Source organism: Nanorana parkeri, unplaced genomic scaffold (genome assembly GCF_000935625.1).
Source record: "Nanorana parkeri isolate BGI_ZX_2015 unplaced genomic scaffold, ASM93562v1 scaffold18, whole genome shotgun sequence".
In the NCBI taxonomy this organism is placed as follows: domain Eukaryota; kingdom Metazoa; phylum Chordata; class Amphibia; order Anura; family Dicroglossidae; genus Nanorana; species Nanorana parkeri.
Window position 1 is genome coordinate 1053306 of NW_017306286.1, and position 25958 is coordinate 1079263.

General features: G+C 42.9%; 1 protein-coding gene across 5 annotated transcripts in view; it reads left to right on the top strand.

Moving 5' to 3' along the window:
- Positions 1-887: 887 nt before the first annotated feature.
- The window catches only part of DAO (D-amino acid oxidase), a 43017-nt gene continuing 17946 nt past the window's right edge, over positions 888-25958 (top strand). The window contains exons 1-3 of one of the 5 annotated variants that reach the window (XM_018560880.1): positions 4897-4900; positions 12853-12856; positions 21398-21403. The gene's annotated coding sequence lies outside the window, so the exon portion shown is untranslated. Of the gene's footprint in view, positions 916-4896; positions 4901-6627; positions 6632-12852; positions 12857-17597; positions 17666-17720; positions 17877-21397; positions 21404-25958 lie in introns of those variants that run through there. The other 4 variants (XM_018560887.1, XM_018560870.1, XM_018560855.1 and 1 more) reach the window with 4 other exon arrangements.

The window sequence follows — 25958 nt, forward strand, 5'->3', positions numbered from 1 at the left end:
GATTTTATGTTATTTTAAAAAAAAATTATTTGTCACTATTTTTTTTAATGCTTCTTTAATTTTTTCTATGCTTTCATTTTTTTAAAACTTTTTTATTTTTTACACTTAACTTTATTAGCTGCATTCCGGGACTGGAGAGGAGAACAAAGGGAGATCGTGCAGTGATCTCCCTTTGATCTCCTGTGACAGAGTCGCTGTGCCCGTCCCAGCCAAACCGAGCACAGCGGATCTCAGGACCTGCAGCGGCGGCGGGGGGGACGCACACCCGCACCTAATACAAGCGATTGGGCGTCAACCAAAATTAAAAGGAGGCTAGAGGTGTTGGGCAGAGCCGTAGCTAGCTCCTTTTGCACCAGAGGCAAGAAAGAAAAAAAAGCCGTGCCACCCCAACAGGCGTGTGACGTCAGAAATGCTTTCCTCACCATACACGTCAATGGAAATAAAAAAGCAGTTGGATGCAGCTTAGGAGATCAAATACAGGTCTCAAGGAAGTTAGAAGCATCTCAACTGACCTCAAATACAAGCTGAATGCACCTGAAAGCACTTCATTTGTCGTTCTGTTCAAGCTATTTGGGTTTTTCAGGCTGAAGATTTCCTGCAATAAGGCACCTCTGTCCATAACTCTCTTCATGAGGTACATTTTTGGAACCTCTCTGGCATATGGCTCTATCTAAGCGCATTACCCGAAAGATTGCTTACAATAAAACATGACATCTAGTGTCACAGTGATACATGTGGGGATTTTCATTTCCCTCTGTACCACTCTTTATAAGTAGTAGACTGTGACATGTGACCAGAAGAACCTTTGCCCATTTTTATAGTTTAACCTTTGGCAGTTATAATTAGTTGTATATATACAGAGGACAGTGTCTGTCATTTACAGACAACCTTCTCCTGTGTTCTCTTAACTCCCAGGTGAGTTCTTTCTGTTTATCAGATAGTATTGAATGGGATTCTACTTTTAACCATGTCACTATTGGTGCTCTGCTGGAAAAACTGTAGTAGGCTCATATTGTGATCTCTGATTTCCGTGTATTATTTTGTTAAACATTAGTGGCAAGTGTATTTTTTATATTAGGAAGCCCTAGTTTAACCATATCAATGTGGAATCAGTAAAAGCATGTACATTAACAGTTTTTAATGAACCTTGCGAGATTTTCTGTAATATATTAGGGTAGGTATTGAACGACATGTCAAACGATTACCAAAACGACTGGCATGTAGTAAATGTGCATTCCAACAACTAATAATATTAAGCAGTTTACTGAATGCGTGATGACCAACTTATGCTACGTGCAAATTGTTTTGGATGCAGGAGACCTTGCAATGCAATGTATCAACAGTGTTCTTACTGGACTGCTCTTCAGCCGAGGGAAACAGTAGAAAATAATAGGACAAATGCTGCTTCTAGTATTTAGGCTGCTGCACCACAGTGTTCCACCACCTACCATCTGAGGTGGTTGGTGGCAAGGGTCAGTAGTACCACCCGATACCTGCGTCCTTTACACCTTAGTGTAAACCCTAATGTTGGCCATACACACTCCAGTTTTCAACCACTAAAAGTCTGTCTTCAATCACAATAAGAATCATGACACCCTGCATCTAGCGGACCTAAGGAACAAAAGGACCCTGGTGCAAGATTCCCCCCCCCCCCAAAAAAAAAAACACAAACCCCCAATCCACACCATAGCATTGATGTATAAAGTACTGCTGAGATTTGTAGTCCTCTACAGACGGTGCCATTCTGCATTGCTGCAATAGAGCACTACAAATACCAGCAGTACTTTAAGTCAATCAGTTAGGCTACAAATAATAATTTTAATGAATTATTTACCTTCACCTATGGCTGGTCGGCAGATACCGACTCAATGACATCCGGCGGCCGGCAGGCCCCACCATCTTGCTGGGACTGTGTTGGAGGATGCTGGGGCCCCCCAGGCTCGGGCCCTGTGCAGCCCGGTCCACCCCTGATCTAGCAGTTTCAAAAGAAACCATTGATGGTAGGTTGCCTCCATCCACTTGGTTGGCTTTGCCATATTGAGCATTGAAAGTGACTGAAACTGCCTGAAAATTGCCATTTATATAGCAAGCATCACTTCCAGTTTCCCTTGTTATTTTGAATGTAAGTTAAGGGGTTAAGGGGAGTACTAGAGGTATGAGCGTCTAACGGCCATAGAATGCTGGAGGAGTTGTCTCTGTGTCACCCAAGAACAAAATTTTAAAATATTACAGTTTGCCAATTCTAAGATGTGGTGGCTGCATTCGTTTTTGGGTTTTTTTTTCAGGCTAAGAACCTTTTCAGCAAGAACAGAAAAAAAACATGTTGATCTTGCCAGAAATGCAGTGCAATTGACACTTCCTGTGAGCTGAACAGATAGCAAAAAATGTATCTTTTTTAACTGATAATCCCATCAAACTTCATGTCATGGAGTCTAACCTGGATGGCAACCATGGCTCCCTCCATAGATATAGTGGAGCAGTGAGTGGAGCCACCCAGGGACTGAAAGTGGGTTATTCATAGGATTATAAGGTGAAAATAAATGGATCGCAACAAAAACAAAAACATCTCACGAAGGCACCAAATCCAATTACTAGTTTTTGGGTTTATATATGCTTGAACACAAACTGCTTATCAACCAACTGCATTTGTACTGTTCCGCTGGTTTGAAATTGAAAGTTATGCACTGAGTATTTGCCTACTAATACTGTCTGCAAATGTCTAGACTTGCAGACATAGATTTCTCTACATTGTATTTGTGATGTAAACAGAAGATACTGGTAGGCTGGGTTCACACCTAGGCGTATCAAATATGCGCGTTTCGTGCAGCGCATTTTTACTGCGATCCGCGGTAAAAAACTGCAGGACAAACGCGCGTTTCCGAGGGCTGCCTGGCTGTATCCCAATGGATACGCGTGGCAAATACGCCCCAAAGGAACCGGTGGGAACCATGCCCATAGGCAATCATTGATTTTCACATGTTGAGCGTTTTACAGAGCGTAGGAACGCGCTGGAAAGCGCCCAGGTGTGAACCAGGCCTTAGGATGCAGAGTGTATGCTGTCATATGGGCTGTGGATTTCTGAATTTTAGTATCAGATTGACTGCTGAGTGTTTTTGCAATTCATGGCCCTTTATGCTATTTTACTAAATTTTTTGCTGATTTATGAAAAGGAAAAGAAACATATACCATCTGTTGTTTTTTTTTAATGTGGATTGCTAAATCAGCTGTTTTTGTCAGAACCAGTAGTTTTTCCATTTCTTAATTGTTTAATAGCACAGTCCAAATGAGTACAGGATTCACTGACCATGACATGAGTATAAAAAAAAGTGTTCTTCACGGAGATTAATAAATAAATGATTTGAGGTTTTCTTAAACTTTGTGCACAATCTAGAAAAAACTGTTTTTTGCCCCTCCCAGTCAGGTCTGCCTGTCAGTTTGTCAGGCGGATCTGATTGGAAGTGAAATGTTGGACTATGGGCAGCCAGATCTAAATGGACGTGTGTCCATTTACATCTGATTACCTGTGACTCCGGTCAGGTCTGAAAAAACAAACGGATCTGATTGTGACAGATCAGGGTTTGAATTCAGGCTTCATCTGTGAATGATAGCAGCTGATTTTTGTAATACATGTTCTTAAGAACTTTCACCAGAAGAGCAGGACACTTGATTCTTAAAGTAGAACTATGAGGTAAGTGCTTTTCACTCACCTCATAGTTCTAGCCGACCTGTGACAATGAGACTGTCACAGGTCGGCTCAGTAGATCGGGAGGTGAGCGAACACATACCAGGTTCGCTCACCTCTCGATCCTGTCACGGCTCTCTGCCGTGACAGGGGAGGGGCTGGATTCCCCGCTCCGATCTGCCAGCGCTGACTGGCGGAACGGACGGGGGAGGGGTCGGGTACAGCTGGCTCTGCCTCTAGATAGGCAGAGCCAGCTGTCACTCATGCAGCTGGGCGGATCCCGTCATCTACGTCGGGATCCGCTCCGGCTGCGGCGTCTCAGTATACTGCAAGCTGTAGCTCGCGGTATACTGAGCTTAGGGTAACGGGAGGACGCTAGTTTGTGTCCTCCCGTTACCCTAAGGAGAACTATGAACACATACCGTTGTTCGCTCACTTCTCGATCCTGTCCCTGCAGAGAGCCGTGACTGTCACTCATGGCTCCCTGCAGGGATTCCCCCTCCCCACTCTGATCCTCCAGCACTGAGTGGAGTAACGGACAGGGGAGTGGGCAGGTACAGCTGGCTCTGCCTCTAGATAGGTAGAGCCAGCTATCAATCACGCAGCTGGGTGGATCTCGACAGTAATGTCGGGATCCATCCCAGCTGCGGCGGTCTCAGTATACCACGAGCTGTAGCTGACCCTGAGGAGATCTATGGGGAAAAACACTTACCCCATAGTTCTCCTTTAAGAACATTCACTAGAAGAGCGGAACACTTGATTCTTCAGAACATTTAACCAGAAGGGCAGAACGCTTGATTCTTAAGAACCAGAAGAGCAGAACACTTGGTTCTAAGAACATTCACTAGAAGAGTAGAACATTTTATTTTTCCCACAGCTGGTTATCTCACACAGAACGAATGTACAGTACATGATGTTTTGCTGGACGAATAGCTATGCAACTTTTTTTTTATAAATACACCCCCAGAGTGTGAATCTGGCCTTAAAGTGACACTAAACTCAGAAATTAAATAATAAAAATAACTTCTATTATATAAATAATAAATGACTGTGTACCTTTTTTGTTGATGCTCAGCTTTAAATGCTCCAAAATCGGTTTTATTTCTCTCCAGCCACAACTTGGCTACTTTTCTTCTCTATGGTCCCTATGGACCCTCTATGGACCCTCTGTGCTGGTTCATGTGAAGGACTACAACATGCTGAGGGCGTGTCTTCTCAGTCCCCGCCCACAAATCCTCCCCTCTAGACTACTCTGCAAGGAGCTGGGATTTCTTCAGCTGTCCCACACTAATATATGATCTTTGATTTCTCTCCTCCTGGTTTACCAAGGAGGGAGTGTGAGGGGAGCTGCTTGTGAGGAGATTCAGCATGGGAGCTGTCACCGGCCTCATACTTTCTTCTGAGTCTCCACCCAAATACTGAATCTGGTCACACAGTCACAGAGGAGACGGCTCCTACATTTGAAATAAAGTTGTTTTTCTGTGTAGATTTGTTGTATATGTGATTGTTTGTTGTAAGTAGTTTTGATCATTCAGAGCATTGCAGAGGAGATTACAAGCAGTGACACTGTCACAGTCTGTTTAGTGAGGGGGGGAGGAGGTAGCTGTGTGCTGTGAGAGATGATTCCTCTCAGCCTCATGGGAGTTGTAGGCAAAGAAAGATGTGCACGTGACTAGAATCAATGTGCATGGCTCTTACTAAGTGACAGGAAGTGTGAGGGGAGAGAAGAATCACGGGAGCGGGCACAGCAGACTTTATAAAGGGATTCAAATAGTAAACATAAATAAATGTGGCTTTGGAGAATGCTCATTGTGAAGATGTGTATGAGGAGAAAAGAGCTGAGGGGTTAGTGTCGCTTTAAGGTATCCAATAGATGAGATAATATATTCAGTAGTTGAACTGGAAAACCAGTTCTTCAGGTAGATATCTGTACTAGGAAAATATCAACTATTACCATTACTGTTTTTTCTGCTGAATCTCGCTGCCATGAGGTTAATATTAAACTTGCCTGGAGACACAAAAGTGCTGTGTGTGCACTAAATGACTGTCAAGGTTAGATGAATGTTCATTTATATGGTTATTGCCATTTGACATAAAATATTATAACCATGCAAAACATTTCAATCTATGAAGTAAGGCTTTTATTTGAACTTATTGCTGCCATGTTTAGTAAGCAAGCACGGAAGGCTTTTTGTGTTTTTATTATAATAAGAAAACAATAAGCAATGAGAACATAATAAGCTGTCATGCTGAAGACTACAGTATTTGCTAAGAAAGGAATACATGCACATAAACCCAGTATAGGATCATCAGGGCATCTTTTACTAGAATATCCCAAAATTCGCTTTTAGAGGGCCACCTTTCTAACTGCAAATATGTTTTGGCACACAGTTCCTTGCATCCTACATACAGTACATAATGAAATATGAACTACTTATTGTTTGATATTTGCAGGACTGAGCAAGTAATATATTCAGTTCTTCAATCACGGAGGCTTAGCATCACAAGTTGGCATTGATTAGGCAGCCTGCCTAGGAAGGCCCACTCCTCCAGACCGACATCCACCCATCACGGTATATTCATATTGCATAACTCCACCCAAGAGCCTGCCCACTGCTTGCATCAGGGCTGAAGGCTCTTGTGAGGAGTACTAGGGCAGGTTGCCATGTTGTTTTCAGGAAGCTATGTACACAGCTATGCTGACCCCTCCTACCAACCATAATCTGCCTGCACTGCTTAGAGAAGGACAGAGAATGAGTCTAAGATAAGGTCTGTTGAGGCAGTGAGACCGGATTGTGCAAGAGGGTGAAGGAGGCAATGGAACTGAACAATAGAGGCGAGGGGGTCAGCAAGATTGGATTGTGATCAGAGATATACAGTAATTTGGAACTATTTAAAGCCTCAGTATATTGTATAGATACCCACTCCCTGTTTAGATCTGTGATCACAGTACTTGGCAGAGGGAAGTCTTCCAGAATCAATTTCCTTCAAAGTTGTCTGCATTTGGTCATATAACAACTTAGAGCCCCAAACTGAATCCGTGCTAAAAGACTTCATTTGGCAGGGCGTTGTGATTGCAGGTCTGAAAACGGGTAAGGAATGGGTATCCTTATAGTACACAGCTGCTGACTACAGGTCCAGCTCTGATAAAAGTCTAAATGGTGGCATATCTCCATGCTAACAGCCCAACATATTTATATGTACATAGCACTTTACAAAGTTGCACATTTAAATCAGCCCCTGCCCTCATGGAGTTTACAATCTAAGGTGTCTATCACACATGCACACAGGGCCAATTTAGACAGGAGCCAATTAACCTACCAGCATGTCTTTAGCGTGTGGGAGGAAACCCACGCAACCTCAGGGACAAATTGCAAACTCCTTGCAGATAGAGTCCTGACAGGGAAATGAACCAGGGACCCCAATGCTGCAACAGTGGAGCAACTGCCCCCCTGCTTAGTTCTCCCCTGATGACATCTATTAGATTGTGCTAACTTCTTTGGTATTAAACCTGGGCAACTATCACTGGCAAATCCCTAATGTGTGCAGTGAATGCAGTGTACACTGGCCCCAAGGGGAGTGGGCCTACTGTGGACTCGCTACTCACATTGGGGATTCGATTTGGGGAGCACTCCACACCACGATTCTGTCCTTTGAGCTGCTGTTAAGCCTGTCACATGCGGCTGCACCTCAAGGGAGGTTGACATATGCTGACACTGCACTTGCCCTCTGGAGGGGGCATGTGCAGTGCTGACAATGCGTTATCATGTAGGCACATGATATGTACATATGCCAAGCCCACTCACATCCAGACTATTGCCATTAGCTGCACAGGGCAGGTTTTTTCCCACCAGTCCCAACAAATTATTTCAAATATTACAAGGTATTTATAAAATCTAATAAAAGCAAGTAATAGTATGCTGTCTAAAGATCTGAGTCATGAGGGCACGCGTTTATTGGGCACAAATCAATGGCCAGCACTGGCTGCATGTAACCAGTCCGACAAGTGGTTGCCTGTGATCAGCACCTCTGACCAAGCCCGGACAGATTGTTTGCATCCGGGGTTGCGGGCTCTGGACTCTACTATGCACCCAGTGTGTATGCACCCATAGCATAGAGTGGCATAGCATACAATGTTAAGGAAGAGCGCCTGATATATGATCTTGCACACAGACCCACTGCATTCACAAAATGCCCCTGAGAGATATTCTAACTGAAATTTAGCCAGCCATGCAACTAACCATGAATGTTCATCTGCCCTACCATATTTATTCATGTGCAGTTCAAGCAAGCGAAGGAATACCATCATTTGCTATCCAGGACTGTCTTTGGAGATGTATTTGTCTTACCCTGTTCTCTGATGACTATAGTAAAGAACATAGTAAAGTATGTGTAACTGCTACCTGACAGTATAGCCATTTGTCTTAGTGACACCATTATATCCTTAATTGTAGGTGGGAAGGAATATTACAGCAATCATTCCAATGACTACCATTATTACACACTTTTAATGTGTTTATTATTTTAGTTATGCATCCTTTAACATGCATAATTATATGGCGGTATGTGAGCATCAAGAAATTATCGTGGGAAGATTATTACATTATAAAATGTAGCTTAGTAGGTACTAAAATCTTGAGATCTGGGAACACAGTCACAAATATTACAAAATATAGCTTTTAATAATAAATGTTACAAATTGGAGCCAAGCCTGTCAGCAGGACAGGGTTCTGTGGATGGACTGTAACTGTTCCCATAAAGGAAACAGACCCAGCTCAGCGGACTATCGCTAATACCCAGTAAGGCTCAGTGGAGCGGACTTTTATTTGTTTATGACAATTTACATTTTTGGGCTGGAAACCTGTAACCTTTTTTTTTTGTCAACTGATTGCTGTCTGGAATTAAAGCTGGCATTTTTGTTGAAGAGACTGCGAGTTTGCCTCTACATTGAGACTGGTTCCCTACAAAATGTTACAAAAAACAAAGACATATATATATGGAATACTCTGTGGCCCCAGCGATATACTGTATATTAGCAATCACTAACAACAATATATGAAAACTCCCTTCCATTGCATTCCTTTCTGCCATTAGACCCCACATAAGACATGTAAAATATACTTTTTGTTATACTGTAAAGAATAGAATCTTATTATACCAAGATAACCAATATATGATTTATGGGTGAAACCCACACTCTTTGCTAAAGAATATTGCAGTTTAGGATCTTCAACATATTCTTCACACCAAACAAGATGTAAATCCCATATATGCTCACAGTAACAATTCAGGTGCGTTGTCCTTATTTGGTTAACAAGCATAAAATGTTGGTATTCATAAAGGGAGTAATATAAGTATACAGTACACCTTATGCCAGGAATGAAAGAGAGCTAAATAATGGAAGCTGGTGCATGATGGTGCCCAGCAGTGGTGGGCTAGTAATTTTAGAGGTGAGAAACTATTCTTGTTACCCTCTTGGTCAATCACCGCCATTGTTGCATGGCCTAGGGGCTGGTTATTAACATAGAAGGGGGACCTCCACAGGTAAAGATTTTGCCCATGTCAAGAAATCAAGAATTTAAACTTGTGAGTTATATTAAAAATCTTGTTGGCTAGGGGTAATAACTTCACTTTGCTCCTTAGTTTTGTATACCCTTTGTCAGCAATTAAAGAGAGTCAGAAAATGGAAGGTGAGAGCAATGGTGGGCTAGTTATTTTAGAGAGGGTACCTTATTTTTTTTTCTCCTTCCTCAATCATCCCCCCTTGTTGCAGGGCATAGAAGGTGGTTATAAACAAAGCAGATGTGGCATGTGCAAGTACATAAAATCTGGTATCCCTTCACTAGTACTTCCAGCTAAATTTGGTCTCACCCCCATCCCCACATGCGTGCCCCATCTCAGCTGAAGACGTCTACATACAATCCTGGCCTGATGTTTGCATGGGCCGTTTTTTGTATATGGTTATGAAGATGTAATATACTTATAGTGTTGATTTTTTAAATCAGTGTGGAAAATATCGTCGTGAACTCACAAGGTGTTAGACTGGTTGCCATGGGCAACATTTTTACCTATACACCAGCTTCCAGAAGTTAGTTCTCTTTCATTGCTGACAAAGGATTGACCATAATGAGAACAAAAGCAGACATACTAACCTGCAAAACCTTATTTCAGGGAGGTTCCCGTCTCATTTCAGGGAGGTGCCATTTCTGTTTTTTGGGTTGTTTTTTTACAGCGGCCGTCATCAGAATATAAAAGAAAAAATTATGATTATATATATATATATATATATAATACTCAGAGTAAACCTTTCAGGGAGAAAATGCCTCTCTCGCGGACATCAAGGAGCTGCTGTCCAAAAGAGGGAGACTCCCTGAACATCAGGGAGACTTGAGATCCCTGCAAAAGTGAAGATGTTACCCCTGGCAACCATAAGTACATTTAATCTTGGTTGCTATGAGTAACTGCACAGTTGTTGTGTATTTTATCTGCATCTTTCAGGAATCATGTCAGGAAGCCAATTTATCAATTTATAAAACTGCAGCTGATGTAGATCTGTTCCTATATACAGTAATTGCAAATCAGATTTTCTGTGTAGTTGCCTAAATCTGTGGTGGGCAAACTGTTGGCCTCCAGCTGTGGTGAAACTACAAATTCCATCATGCATCTGCCTCTGGGTGTCGTGCTTGTGGATATCAGAGTTTTGCAATGCCTAATGGGATTTGTAGTTGCACCACAACTGGAGGGCCTTAGTTTGTCCGTCCCGGGCCTAAATGATGAAACCTAACACACAGCTCCTCTGTCTATAAATGACAGCCAGTTCCCACTAGTGTTTAGATTAAACAAACACACACTTGTTTTAAACTACAGTATGTTATTGAAACAAAACAATTTCCTAACCCTCCTTTACCACTTTATTATATAATGAAAGTTGTTTTGTCCCACATAGTTTTCTGGAGGATCCATTGTGGATTGCAGGCAAGAGGAAGGAAGCCTGACAGTTCTACTCACAAAAGGGTGAAGAGTTTAGAGAAGGCCGGAGAAGAGAACAATCTAGGACAACATAGCTGAACTGGAAAGTGAGCTGAATTGGAGAATGTTTCCACATCAGCTATGTTGTCCTAGATTCTTCACTTCTCCGGTCTTCTCCAAAATCTTCACTCTTTTTGTGAATAATCCTATTAGTCATAGTTTGTATTGTTAGTGTCGTTAGTGTATTGTTGCTCTGATGTACTGGATTTTGGCTTTTAATTAATAAAGAATTGTGTCCTTTTCGGACTCCAGCGTTTTCAGTTACGTGAACAGTCTATGAAGGGGAACAGGAGCCTTGCTGTTGAGTCCAACATTCCACGTTTTAGTGGCAAGGGAGGCAGAGCAAAACATTTTGTTTACATATACACAAGGGATCAAATCCTTTTCTCTCCCCTGTGTTATGCTGGCTATATAATGAGCAGGTACTAAGTTCTGTCTTTCTACATACAAAAGTTAGCCAGCTGGTGCAGGGTTAAATTCTTAGGTATGCGCCTGTTTGGCTCTGCTACAATCACTTGATTGCATGAGATTAAAGCCTTAAAGGAGAACTATGGGGCCAGGGCTTTTCCCCATAGTTCTCCTTAGGGTAACGGGAGGACACAAACTAGCGTCCTCCCGTCACCCTAAGCTCAGTATACCGCGAGCTACAGCTTGCGGTATACTGAGACGCCGCAGCCGGAGCGGATCCCGACATCGATGTCAAGATCCGCCCAGCTGCGTGAGTGACAGCTGGCTCTGCCTATCTAGAGGCAGAGCCAGCTGTACCCGCCCTCTCCCCCGTCCGTTCCGCCAGTCAGCGCTGGCGGATCGGAGCGGGGAGGGGGGAATCCAGCCCCTGTCACGGCAGAGAGCCGTGACGGGATTGAGTAGTGAGCGAACGCCGGTATGTGTTCGCTCACCTCCCAATCTACTGAGCTGACCTGTGACAGTCTCATTGTCACAGGTCGGCTAGAACTATGAGGTGAGTGAAAAGCACTCACCTCATCGTTCTCCTTTAGGCCCCATTCACATGTAGCGACTTATCGCGCGATTTCCGCCGCGCGATATCGCGAGAAGTCACCGGCTAATGATAGTCAATGGAGCTGTCTTAGCTCCATGTCTCGGGTCGCTCGTCGCGGTCGCAAGTCGCTTCTACAGGACCCTTTCTTCGGCGGATTTTGCGCGATTTTTGCTTTTTTTCTATGGAGCCCGACGGAGAAGGTCGCGCTACCGTCGCTGGAACGTCGCCCCGAAAGTCGTGCTATCCCGGCCGCTGCAAAGGTATGTCGCTACATGTGAACGGGGCCTTAAGCTGGCCACACACCTTACAATTATCTGCAGATTTTCTGTGGTCAGATGGAAAAGGTGCAACAGATTCCTCCATCTATGCTAAACTCTGTTGATGGAGTAATCTCCACCTGGGCCAATCTGTTGCAGTTTTTCCATCTGGCGACAGAAAATCTGCAGATAATTGTAAGGTGTATGGGCACCTTTACATATGCAGTGCAGCCAGGGGACACTGAATTTCATAGGGGTGCTGACTTTACTACCATACCCCTTTCCTCTCATCTTCTCTACTATAATTGAATTGTGTTTTTTTGTTGGTTAGTCTTTCCTCGAAACATTGTGCGAACTTTCCTGCATTCTTTTCTGACTTCCACTTACTGGTGTTAATTTACAAATTACTGGTCTTACGTACAGGGTGTGGAAATGTTGGGCATACCCCATTCTGTCATTTATGATAGGGTGACATCTCTCACAACTAGAATTCACCCAGTTTAGAACCAATTATGTGCAAATTGCACAGTCAATGCTGGCAAGACCTTTTTTTTTTTTTTTTAGTATCCGATCTTCCTTGAATATGGCTTTTAATAAAACCATAGAGCCTTCCCTTTTCCACTGCTATATACAGTATTGCCTCACCCTTCTGCTTTCATTTGTCTAAGAAAAGATGCCTCATACTCAGCAGGACACAAAGCTCTCACTGCTTCTGAATACTTATGTCTTCCGTGCTCATATGTATGCTGCCTGTGATGTTTAATAAATAAAAAAAAAGCTACACTGTTTCATCGAATTGTCATTTCCTCAGTCAAAGTAAAGTCTCAGCTTTGGGTAGGGATGCAATAAATAGTTTAGTGTTTAATGTCCAGGTCCTGTAGGAGTAATGTTTATGAAGAGTAGGCGTTTAAGCTCTTAGCAACTGTCCTCCCAGACAATAGCATTCATTCACAAAGAGACTGTGGTGTGCCCAGAGTTAGAAAATGATTTGACAATAATAGGATCTTTCTCTGGGAACTGATGTGAAGTAGAACAAATATTATGGTACTGATGCAAGTGTGATGCCTTTATGGAAGACATTTTAAAAACCATATTCAGTGAAAGAGTCCTTAGAGAGATAGATGCTAGTAATCACAATATTTTCTTAAAATGGCTTTCAAAAGTTCCCCATGTCAAGACAGTATACAGTATAGCAGTTATTTCAATTAAACCTTTTCATTTGGGTCTGTAGTATATGTGAGAGGTCTGTGCTGAGAAAGGATTCCTTCCTACTTTTTTATCATTCAGATATACAACATACAGGCCTGCCGTTGGGGAAATCATGCCCCTTCTTAAAGCTTCTTGAAGCTGATATTTACTTCATGCTAGACATGTAAGCCGGCAAAAAATTTGTTTAGTTTTGTTTCGGATGTTTCGTTATGTTGTTTTTCGGGATTCGGGTCTGAAAGTCAATTTTGTTTCGGCATTCGGATTCGGATGAATCCGAATTTCGTAAATTTCGGTTGAGTTAAATGATCATTACCAACTAAAATTTGTTGCACAAAAGTGACATTACATGTTTACTTTGTTTCTTTTTAATTTCTGACACCACAACAAAACAATGAAAAAACAAAACAGCGTGGGGTCTCCCCCAATTCATACCAAACCCATTAGATCTTTCGGGAATGTTATGGGGGACCTCTGATATAAACGAGAAAAAAAAACCCGCCTGCTGTTCCACGGCAATTAATGCCAGACCCTTTAGGTCTGGTAGGAATTTTAAGGGGATCCCCAACGCCAAAAAAATGAATAAATAAAATCCCTTACCAGACCCTTAATCCAGGCAGCAGTCTGGCAGGGCAGGAAAGAGGGGGACAAGCGAGCGGCCGCCCTCCCTCCACCATACCAGGCAACATGCCCTTGGCATTGGGAGGGTGTTTTTCTAGAGGGCGACCCCTTGGAAAAGCAACTTGTTCCCATGCCGATGGGGACAAGGGCCTCCTCCCCACAACCCTGGCCCCGTGGTTGTGGGTGCCTGTGGCAGGGGAGCTCATCTGGGTTCCTCCTTTCATAAAGGGGCACCCAGATGCCTCCCCCGCCCCCTTGTGAATAAGTAAGTGGTACTCAGAAGACAGAAGGCAGTGGGAGGCAGCCATTCTGCTATTGGCTATTTCAAAGTGCAATAGCAAGCTGGCTATTGCTCCGCCAACTGGCTTTTGTCAGTCCCAGAGCAGCGGAGCTGAGAGAGAAAGTTTTCTCTGCTGATTGACAGAAGGCAGTAGGCAGAGCAATAGCCAGCCTGCTATTGGATATTGCAATTTAAAATGGCCAATAACAGAATGGCTATTGCTCCTGCAGAGGAGCGGACCTGAGAGAGAAAGTTCTCTCTCAAGTCCACTCCTCTGTGAATGACATCAGGCAGTGGGCGGAGCATCAGCCAGCCTGCTATTGGGTATTTCAATTTTAAATAACCAATAGCAGGCTTTGTTTTTACTGCCCAATGTAAACATTGCATCGGGGAGGTTTTGGGTTTTTGTTTTTTTTTTTCATTTTTCGTCCGACGCTGGAATGACTTCATGGGGCATTTTTAAAATTTATTTTAAATAAAGGAATTGTCAAAATTTTTTGTTCAAGTAAAGGAATTTTTTCAAAGGTGTTGTGTGATTATTTGCATTTATTTAACCCTTTAGTAAATGAGTAGGGGTACAAGTACACCTTACTCATTCACAAGGGGAAGTGGCATCTGGGTGCCCCCCTTTATAAAAGGGGTACCCAGATGCAGATGAGCCCCCCTGCCCACAGACCACCACAACCACTAGGTCAGGGTTGTGGGGAAGAGGCCCTTGTCCCCATCGGCCAATGTGGTGTGGTATGGTGGGGGGGGGCAGGGGTCTACCATAGTAGACTGACTAGCCTTAGGGCTCATTAACACCTATGCATTGCAGAAACTTTACCCCAACACACCATGCACATTCATTCAAGTGGCACCCAAGGCATTAAAAAAAATGATGCAAGTCTGCTTTTCAGTCCATTGTGGTGTGTTGGTAGTCCATCCAAATGACTTAGGGGTCTATTCACGAAGCTGTCGAGGGCAGCCGAGTGAATGACCGATCTGAAGTGAAGTGAGCCGAACACTGTTCGGCTATTCACACAACCAGGGACGCTGATCTCTCTGAAAGTGGCCGAAGCCAAGCGGTAAGATCACGGCTGGCTCCGCCCAGCTGTCAGAAGCAGGCCGAGCGGCCAGCTTCGGCTTTCAGCACGGCTCAACACGTACCTGATGTGAGTCTGAGATAAGAATGACCTTCCCTTGCAGCACGTGTCTGAGCGCCCCTGAGAGTGGAACAGGGCCGAACGGACTTCGTGAGGCACGGGTGCCTTTGGGAACAGATGTTGAAGACACCAGAATGAAGCACCCGGCAGGATACCAGGAATCTGGATAAGCAGAGACAAGCCGGCCCGGGTCAGTAACTGGAGAGCTGTGCGGTACCGAATCAGAAGACAGAAGCTGGGTCAGGACGAGCCGAGGTCAAGCCGTGCTGGATAAGTGGTGCCGAATCGGCAGACAAGAGACAGAGTGGTGGAGCAGGCCGAGGTCAGGAGGAGGCGGAGAGCAGCAGAGTCAGAGGATCAAGCCGGGTCAGATACAGAGCAATCAGGAATCAACGTCAGACACTAGCTGAAGAACTCTCAGCATTGAGTGCATGCAAGATGCAAGTTTAAATAGGCCTTTAAGCGCCATGATTAAACGTTAGCGCCGTTGCGCATGAACGTACGCATTAGCGTCTGCACGTAAACATGCACATAGCGTCTGCACGTAAACATGTGTATTAGCGCCTGCGCGCATGCTCACGATTACGAGCATTACCAGCACGAAACAGTTTCACACGCGCATGCGCAATGGCTCTCATAGTGCCAGTTCTATGACTGCTTGCTGGACTTCTCTGACACTTAATATGCATTAACACACCACAATAGACTCGATATATACACCTCGTACGGGCAGATTAGTGTTATCATGGTATGCTAAAAATTCGGTTCTAGAAGCTGTTGATCAGAACCAGGATGTGTGAACTGTAACCCCATAGTACACTATCCCACCAACAATCCAAAAGCAAACAGTAATAGCAGGACAGCATTCTGAAACTGTTTATCAGGTATAGGAATGTGCTAGCAGTCAGCAACATGATGTGTACTATCCCAGGCTACGGCCTACGTTGCCTATGCAGAAATATGGCCATGCTAACACTATAGCATCCATCACCATACTGCTACAGTCAGAAAAGTAGTGCAGAAAATACACAGGAACTTCTGCTTTTTATACTAATTATTTTAAAATAGGTGTAAAAGAGATATATGACCACAACTTTTTTGGATCACAGAAGGGTATTTACTAATGTCCTCCTGTGACCCAAAACTCAACAAATAGCGGGCTACTCCCTGCTATATGCTTTCCCGGGATCCACCCCGCTGCCTAATTGACAGCTGGCTCTGCCTCTCTAGTGCCAGAGCCAGCTGTGCCTGCCCCCTCCGCTGTCTGTCCCTCCAGTCAGCACTGGAGGAACAGAGAGAGGGAAGGGGGGAACTCCTGCGGGGAGCAGTTTCTGATTGCTTAGTTCTCGATCATTTGAAACCACACACAGAGTTAGCATACGTACCTAAATCAGGTTCTTATTACCCCTTCACAGCAGCAGTCAGAAAGGAATAGGGAGGGCCACCAATTAGTGTTCTACTGCTTTGCAGAGTGCTGTCAGTCTATCATTTTGATATGGGTGTTTTCAGTGGCTGTGATGTATGGCAAGGGTTTCCTTCCATTTGTCAGGTATATATTCCTAACAAAGGTAAGAGGTAAGGGGGGAATTCATCAAAACTGGAGCAGACAAAATCTGGAGCAGCTGTGCACAGCAACCAATCAGCTTACATTTATACAGTATATGTATGTGTATGTACAGTATAGCAACTGTGCAGTTAGCTGGGCTGGCACTAGCGTAAGGCAATACAAACATCAGCCTGAGGGCGCCCAGGGGGTGAGGGCAGAAAAATCCTAGCCCTGGAGCAGCGGTATTGACAGGATTCCGGGCTTGCCCCCATTTTCTCTCTGCTGTGTCTGTGCACGCTGACTGTGCTGACTGACCACTAATTAATTTTCATATCAAACATTAATTACAACAAGAATCCTGTAAAAACAATAGGTCTATTATATTAGCTTGTCTAACAACAAAAGCATAATACAGAGCACAATCTGGTATTTATTACTGTGAGTAAACATAATCTAGCAAATTTAATAAGGCATCGGAAAAGCAAATGACTATGTGAAAAGTGCAGTAACCCATAGTAACCAACCACATTTACTGTTTTACTGAACTGACAACTGAAACTGAAACTGTGTGTTCATATAGAAGAATACAATATAAAACATTGATCCTTAGGATCTTGGATTGTTTTTAATACTGAAAGCTTTCCATGACTATATTTTTCAATCTTCTTAGCCTAATCAGTAACTAGCTACTTTGTAATGAAAGAACAAGCAGTTCTCTCAAGCGTGAAGCCTTGTTGGCAGTAGAAGATTTAACGCACAGCTTGCTGAGCAGCAGATTAGTTGGTCTGTTCAGCTCTCAGTATCTTCCCTGAATCCAATCATAAGCTTTGGAAAGGGAAATGGAACAGGAAAGTTTGTCTGGACACATCCCCTTTTGACTGGAGAAGGCATGCATAAAGGTGACTGAGCAACCCTTTAGTTCTAGTTGTACACAGCTTTATATTTATTGTATTGCAATGTGAATTCTCTCTCACCCTCATGTACGGAAAAGCAAAGGGCTGACGACAACTACTTTCTCAGCTGTGTGCGGTCTACAGACTGTTAAAGGGACAGCTGACTGGCTGCTTACTATAGGGCTATGAACACTGCTAAACAAGACTTCAGTTTGTTTGGTAAGAGTAGTATGCTGTTTAGAATGATCACTGCTTACCCTTCCCAATATGGACAGATGTGAGATCAACTGTACTATGTTACTAATGTTTATTTATTTATTATTATATTGCACTTCTCTCATACCATGTTTTATGCTTAGTCTTTATAGTATTGTGCTCAGGTCACAACAGTAGTTTGCTTTATAACTAAAGTGACACTAAACTCCGGAGATAAATCTCAAAAATACATTCAAGTACTAGAACTTATAATACTAATGTATCTTATTTGTGTATCACTCGGCACTAGATCCTAAAATTATCTCTGAATTGGTGCTGTCACTGTCCATCCTTCTGGAGGGTGGCTACTTTTGTTCCCCATGGTCCCTGTGTGTGTTGTAAAGTAACCTCCGCTCCAAGCTTGCTCCTGTGATGGACTACAATCTCAATACAAATAAGTAAACTAAATATGAGATTGTAGTCCATCCCGGGAGCGAGCTTGGAGAGGTGGCTACTTTATAACACACACAGGGACCATGGGGAAGAAAATTAGCCCCCCTCCAGAAGGCAGGACAGTGTCTGCACCAATTCAGAGATGATTTGAGGATCTACAGCCGAGTAATACACAAAGAAGATACATTTTATTAATAGTTGAGGTACTTGAATGTATTTCTAAGATTTAACTCCTGAGTTTAGTGTCACTTTAGGTAAAGACATTGAGCTAGGTGAGATGACTGTCTGCTCACATGAATGGAAACATTGGAGGTGGGACAAGATGCAGTGAGCATTTTCTTTCAAAAATGTTTCTTTTCAATACAGTATAAAGTTACAGGGAAACAATCGTGTCACAGTTTCATTGCAGTGAGCATTTTTTAAATATCTGATAATCTACTAATGAAGGAATATATACATTTACAATCATTTTCCTGATAGTGAATTTGCAGGGTACATTGCATGTCATAATGACTACATCAATACTGATGGCACACAGCACAACTCCCTTTGGCATCCATTTGGTGCAATTCTGTGGCTTAATTTTCAGCAAATGTAGTTATACAGGAAAATTAACTCTGGTAAGACACGTCACAAGGTTGCATTGAGTCTTCCTTATTTATTCATGCAAAACACCAAACTCTAATTACACTTGGCAAAGTCATGATATGTATACTCATACATACTTGTACCACTCCTTTTTTTACACCTGTAAAATGTGAGTTGCATTGTACAAAACATAAAGCGATATGGCTAAAAACATTTCACAGGGGGCCTCCTCTGTAAGAACTGAATGAGAAATGTGAAAGTGTTGTTCATGTTAACAAATCATATCATATGAACTTTGCTATGGCAAACAAGCATGTGCGTAGATATTGACCACCAAGAGATCATTCTCATAAAAAAACATTGAGTGCCTGATTTGAAAAATTCAATATGACTGATTTGTTTTTCTCTTTCAAACAGTCTACCATATTGGTGTCTAATAAAGTAAAGAATGCCGATAGGTCTCCCAGTGGAAACCTGGATAGTAATAGAGACCTGACAGTGGTCGTCACCCTTCCCCATTCTATACAAATAAAAAAAGTGCCTAGAGATCAGCGCATCTAAACCCAAAATAACAAAACTGTAATATGTTGCAGCTTTCCAGTCCTTAAATATGGTGGCAGTTTTAGGTTTTTTTTAATTATTATTATTAGCATTATTATTGTATTGTTATACAGGATTTATATATCACCAACAGTTCATGCCTTACAAAATAAAGGGAGAAGGTAACGGTACAATGCAGTTCAAGAGAAGGGGGTTGGCAGGACCATGGTCATGACAGCTTACAATCTAAAAGGGAGGGGCAAGTGATACAAAAGGTTCATTTTTCAGGCTCCTACTTAGGTGCAATTAACATTTCCAAATTGTCCCCTTACGTAGTAAATCTTTTTGGATTCAGTTCCACTTAAAGTTGGTGACAGAATCTCTTTAATGTGATTATAGCACTTCACCACAATGCATAGTAAAGTATTAACTACAAGAATAGAAATGTTAACCAAGGTAAGTATGAATCTGTATTTAAATTTAAAAAAAATTGAAACTCCTCCTCCTGTAGTTTTCCCTTAATTATACTATAATTATCAGTTATCTAACAGATTCAACAACAAACGAGTAAACCTAAAATAAGTCAAAGACTGATTTCACTGTTAAAGTGACACTAAACTCAGAAGTGAAACCCTAAAAATGCATTCAAGTACCTTAACTACTAACAATACTGGACCTTATTTGTGTATCACTCGGCTGTAGATCCTCAAATCATCTCTGAATTGGCGCTGACACTGTCCTTTCTCCTAGAGGGTGGCTACTTTTGTTCCTCATGGTCCCTTTGTGTGTTGTAGTCACTGCTCCAAGCTCAGTCCCGTGATGGACTACAATATCAAAACAAATGTTAAACTACACAATATTTAGTGTCCATCAGGGGAGCGAGCTTGGAGCAGTGGTTACTTTACAACACACAAAGGGACCATGGGGAACAAAAGTAGCCACCCTCCAGAAGGAAGGACAGTGTCAGCACCAATTCAGAGATGATTTGAAGATCTACAGCTGAGTGATACACAAATAAAATATTTGAATGCATTTTTAAGGTTTAACTCCTGAGTTTAGTGTCACTTTTAAAGGGTCAGTTGATTCCAAACCAATATACAGTATCAGTTGCAGGTAGAACAGCTAAACCATCTGTAATTTCTTACATTTCTTGGGAATTCTATTGAAGAGATCTCAACATTTGAGTTCTTAGGTTTGGACACCTGTTGTGTTCATTATGAGGGGTCATTTTACATTTTGGAAAATGTAATAGGAGGTGCTGAAGCATGCAACGCAGGGTGGGAACACCAAAAATTCTCAGGTGGACAGGAAACGAGGTAGGAATAATGGCAAGGAGATGCCATGGGCTGACCTAGCACACCAGATTTTACCTATAACTAAACTATCACGTTTGGGTAGATCAACTCTTTAAAATGTATACTTCTAAAACTTCTCATACAGATCTTGTTGGGCATGCCATTCCAAAACCACGGATCTTAAAATGCAGTTGGACCCCCTTTATTCGGCAATAACAGCCTCCACTCTTTTGGTAAGGCTTTCCAAATGCTTTTGGAGTGTGTCTGTGGGAATTTGTACCTAGTCAGCCAAAAAAAGCTGAAGAACAACTAGCTTACAATTGGCATTTCAATTCATCCTAAAAGTGTTTATTAGGGTTGAAGTCAAAGCTCGGTGTGGATCACTTAAGTTTCTCCACACAAAAAAAATTTGTCAATGTCTTGTCAATGTCCATGTCTTTTATGGACCTGAATTTGTGCACTGTAAACTTTCCCCAAACTGTTGCAACAAGGTTGGAAGTGCGTAATTGTCTAAAGCTCTTCACTGCAACACCTGAACACAATAATTTGAAAGGCACCAAGTGTAATATAGTGTGTGTTCCAGACATTTTAGGATAGGAAAAGGCTAACTAGAAGGCCCCATTCACATGAGGACTTATGCCACATTGTGGAATTTCTGCTGCAGGAGTCCCAGGTGTACCCATTGAAGTTAAAGGAGAACTATGGGGTTAAGGCTTTTCCCCATAGTTCTCCTTAGGGTGATGGGAGGACACAAACTAGCGTCCTCCCGTCACCCTAGGCTGCTCTCGGTATACTGAGACGCCGCAGCTGAAGCGGATCCCGACAATTGTGCCGGGATCCGCCCAGCTGCGTGACTGACAGCTGGCTCTGCCTATCTAGAGGCAGAGCCAGCTGTACCCGCCCCCTCCCCCGTCCGTTCCACCAGTCAGCGCTGGCGGAGCGGGGAGGGGGGAATCCAGCCCCTCCCCTGTCACGGCAGAGAGCCGTGACAGGATCCAGAGGTGAGCGAACGCCGGTATGTGTTCGCTCACCTCCCGATCTACTGAGCCGACCTGTGACAGTCTCATTGTCACAGGTCGGCTAGAACTATGAGGTGAGTGAAAAGCACTCACCTCATAGTTCTCCTTTTTAATGACAGGATGACAGCAGCCTCAGCATGGTATGACTGCATCTGGTTTGGGACAGATGATTGTCCCTGGATGCAGCCCAGCATCCAGCGACAATCATCTATCCCCGATTATATTCGGCCTGCCACTAACAGATGTGTCTGCTGTCACCCTGTTATTAATATCAATGGGCACAGTGGCCACATCTGAACGGGGACACCTGGGATTCCTGCCGCAGGAATCCATAGTTTCTTGCTGCAGGAATCCCTGAATGCCCTGTGTGAATGTAGCCAAATATTCTAAGATTGTCCAGTAGAGCTAGTAGTAGTTAGTTACATTCAACTGGACTTGTTTTGTTATGTTGAAGATGATTTCTACCTTATGCACACCATGTCTTCAGTTCTGCAGGTAAAGCTAGTATCTTCAGTTCTGCAGGTAGAGCTAGTAGTAGTTAGTCACATTCACCTGGACTTGTGTTGTTATGTTGAAGATGATTTCTACCTTATGCACACCATGTCTTCAGTTCTGCAGTAGCAGGTGCTGAAACATGCAATGCTGGGTGGGAGCACTGAACTGGAAGAACTGAAGGCTTGGATAAGCTACAAAATGCCTTCAGCATTACAGAACAAGTTCAGTTGAATGTGACTAACTACTACTAGCTATACCATGGTAAATGAGAACCTTTACAGACATTGTCAAGTAGAAGTCAGATGTACGCAGGAAAAGAGCCTCCTTTGAAGCGAAAACAAAAATGAATGCATTGTAAAATTGATATTGGTCACATATTACCTTTCTGACTTTCAAAGCTTAAAAACATCTCACGTTGGGGTCAGAAGTGGAAATTGGGTGCATAGAAGAATAAAAAATAGGTTGCTGGTGTATAACTAATCTTACTCCTCATTACAGTTTAAAAGGGGTAATTATTGCATTTTCTTACATGGTATTAGCTGGAATTTCCTTTTGACCAGTTCATTCTGGTAGGCTATGGCAGAACAGCTAAGTCTTCTGGGTTGCACAAGGACAGCAGCACTGACGTGTACTAACAAGAGGCACAAATAGAGATTGTAATGTTTTTCCTGGCCTCTGTAGTGTTTGATGTATTGGACTGAGCTCATGTATTGTACACATACCATAGAGAGTTAGAAAATGAAAGTGAACCGGTTCACTTCCTAGTTCAAATGCTGCATGCATGTCGTCTGCTGCTGTGACTTCGAGTTGATGTTGATGTATGCACTGTAATATGTTCTGGAAATGTGTCTCCTTTTGTATGATTCATAGTATCAGGTACTGCAGCTTTAAACTTTATATTACTTTTTATGAATATATTTGCTGACCACTGCAAGGGTTGCTGCATGTGCTGTGGCTGGGTATACGTATAGTACACTGTGTTTTTTTAAAGGGAGAAAACTTGACTTAACTGTATAATATGCAGTGTGGTGAATTTAAGTTTACTATAGTCAAATGAAAAAAGATGAAATGTGGTTGTGATGGGTTCTGCACTTTACACATAGTTGCTTCATCTATGCTATCTTCTTATTGCTGTTCGGTTTATAGTTGGCTGTAAGATCTATATCCTAAGAAGAGACTTGTTCATTTACTGCCTGTTACCTCCTGAGGTACACTGTCATGTGCTTTCTGAATATTAGGCATTGTGTCTGATATGCTTAGCATGGCGATGTTTGCTTTTTATCAAATTCAGACACAGAACATACAGAATCTGCATTTTAATGTCTTGCGTGGTAACATTGCTAGGAGGATTCCACATATGGTTGAACTCGATGGACATGTGTCATTTTTCATCCTGACTATCTAAGAGTATAAAGCTGTCAGCATGGATTCATACAGGTTAATGAGAACTGAAACATGGTAATATAACAATTCATGTACAGTACATTTAAAACAAAAAGTAAATTCTACAGGGATATGTGTAGGGTTGCCACCTTTTCTTCAAGCCAAACCCGAACACTGTAGCACCTCGCGGCATTTTTTTTGTAAAGTATACACGACGATGCAACCCTAGATATGTGGTATATTAAAGCAGAACTCTAGGCAAACCAAATGTTAACCCTTGCAGTGGGGCTCTGCCTGCACTACAAGGGTTAAGTGGTCATTTTGTCTCGGGAGCTAAAATAACCAAGGTTTACTCACTCTAACCACGATCCCGGCTGGCTGTTATTCTGGTCCCTCCAGCCTGTCTTCTCCTCTGCTTCAGCAATGATGTGTCCTTTTGGCGTCCTCACGTCCTATACACTGTATAGAACATGATGACTCAGGACTGTAGACTGATGGAGCGGAGGGGGAGAGAGTTTGGAAGGACTGGTCTAACAGGGTGAGATTTCTAGCTCCCTAGACAAAATGAGCACTTAACCCTTGCAGTGCGGGGGTAGCCCCCTAGAGTTCTGCTTTAATGGTTTTTAGTTACAGTATATGAATGTGATTATTGATGAAGTAAGGAATTATGCTCTTGAATACCTCTGTCTGGAGAAGACCACACTTGGCAATTTAAAGTCCCCCCCTCCAAACTTAAAAAAAGGTTTTGTTTGAGTTCCACTTAATGTGAATAATATGACTCAAAGCACAATGTCCTGTCTGGAATCAGCTACTTTCACCATACAGATTCACATTGTTATAAAATGAGTTTACGGGGCCAATCATTTCGGCCTGTAGAGCCATTTCAGGGGGATTCCAAACTTTTTGTTGTCAAATAACGTGCTTGTCACCAGTGGTGGAACTACCGCCGTAGCGGCCCACGTGGCCTCTATGGAGCCCGGGGAAGAGGAGGGGGCCTGGTCAGCAGTAGGAAAGAAGGCTGAGGTGCAGGGGTTCTTAGGTTCCATGGCCGTGCTCAGTTTTTGACTTGTGGTCACGTGGAACTGTTGTACCTCAGTCTCAGCCCGTAGTGGGTAAAGGTGCTGCTAGGATCTGATCTGAAGAGTTTTCAGGGATGCAGCAGGCAGGGGCGTAGGGGCGTAACTAGAAATCACAGGGCCCCATAGCAACATTTTGTATTTTGTTTGGGTCCCCCCACCCCACAAAAACAAAATTCCACTAAACACATTGTTACAGTCATGTTGCACAGTGCCTGAGCTGCAGCATATATTATTTATATATGATATGATTCATGCAGTTTGGAATAGATCACTGTCCCTGGATGCAGGATAGATGCGTCCAGGCATATTGATCTATTCCAAACCTCATGTAATCATACCCCATACAACTACATGGGGACTGCACCTACAAATGCAGCTACTGCCACCCTTTCATTAACCTGTACAGGTGCAGCGACCGTATCTAAACAGGACACCTGGCATTCCTGCTACAGGAATCCATATGTTTCTGTCACAGGAATTCCAGAATGCTCTGGGTGAAAGAGGCCTAACACTTAACTTTTAATACTGCCACCAATAAAGCTGGTAATATCAGACATCACAACTCTTACGGACATTCCGGGAGTCTCTCGATATTAGATGGCGGCTCCCAGGAGAGAAACATTTTCTCCCAGAAAGGTTTACTCTGCTCGATCTAGCAGAGTAAACCTTTCCCTGCTGTCTGTTCTTTTTTATTTTTTTACGCTGATATCGGAGCCGCCGGCCGACGTCAGAGTAAAAAAAAAAAAAGACGGCATTTGAATTTGCAATAGCCAATAGCAGACTAGCTATTTCACATGCCCACTGCTGCTGTCAATCAGCAGAGGTGGACCTGAAGTTCTCCATCAGGTCCTCTCTCTGCTGATTGACAGCAGCAGAGGGCGGGTGCAATAGGTAGCTTGCTATTGGCTTTCGCAAATTCAAATAGCCAATAGCAGTCTAGCTATTCATTTCTATGCCATCTTCTTTTTTTTATTCTGACGGCAGCAGCTGTCAGAATACTAAAAAAAAAACCCCAATTTCAGGTTGGGATCCCTGTAATATGGGGGTCATAATTACAAGTTATAATAACACCACCACACCAATGAAAACAAGTGAAAGGGGGGGTTTGTACAATATTTTTTTTAAATACATTTATATATATATAGTGTGTGTCTTGAGATTCAGCCTGCAGTCAGTGTCTGGTGAATGTCAGATCTGTTCCACTGTACAAGGTGTATGGGGTGGGTACATGATCACTGATCTGTTACTTGGT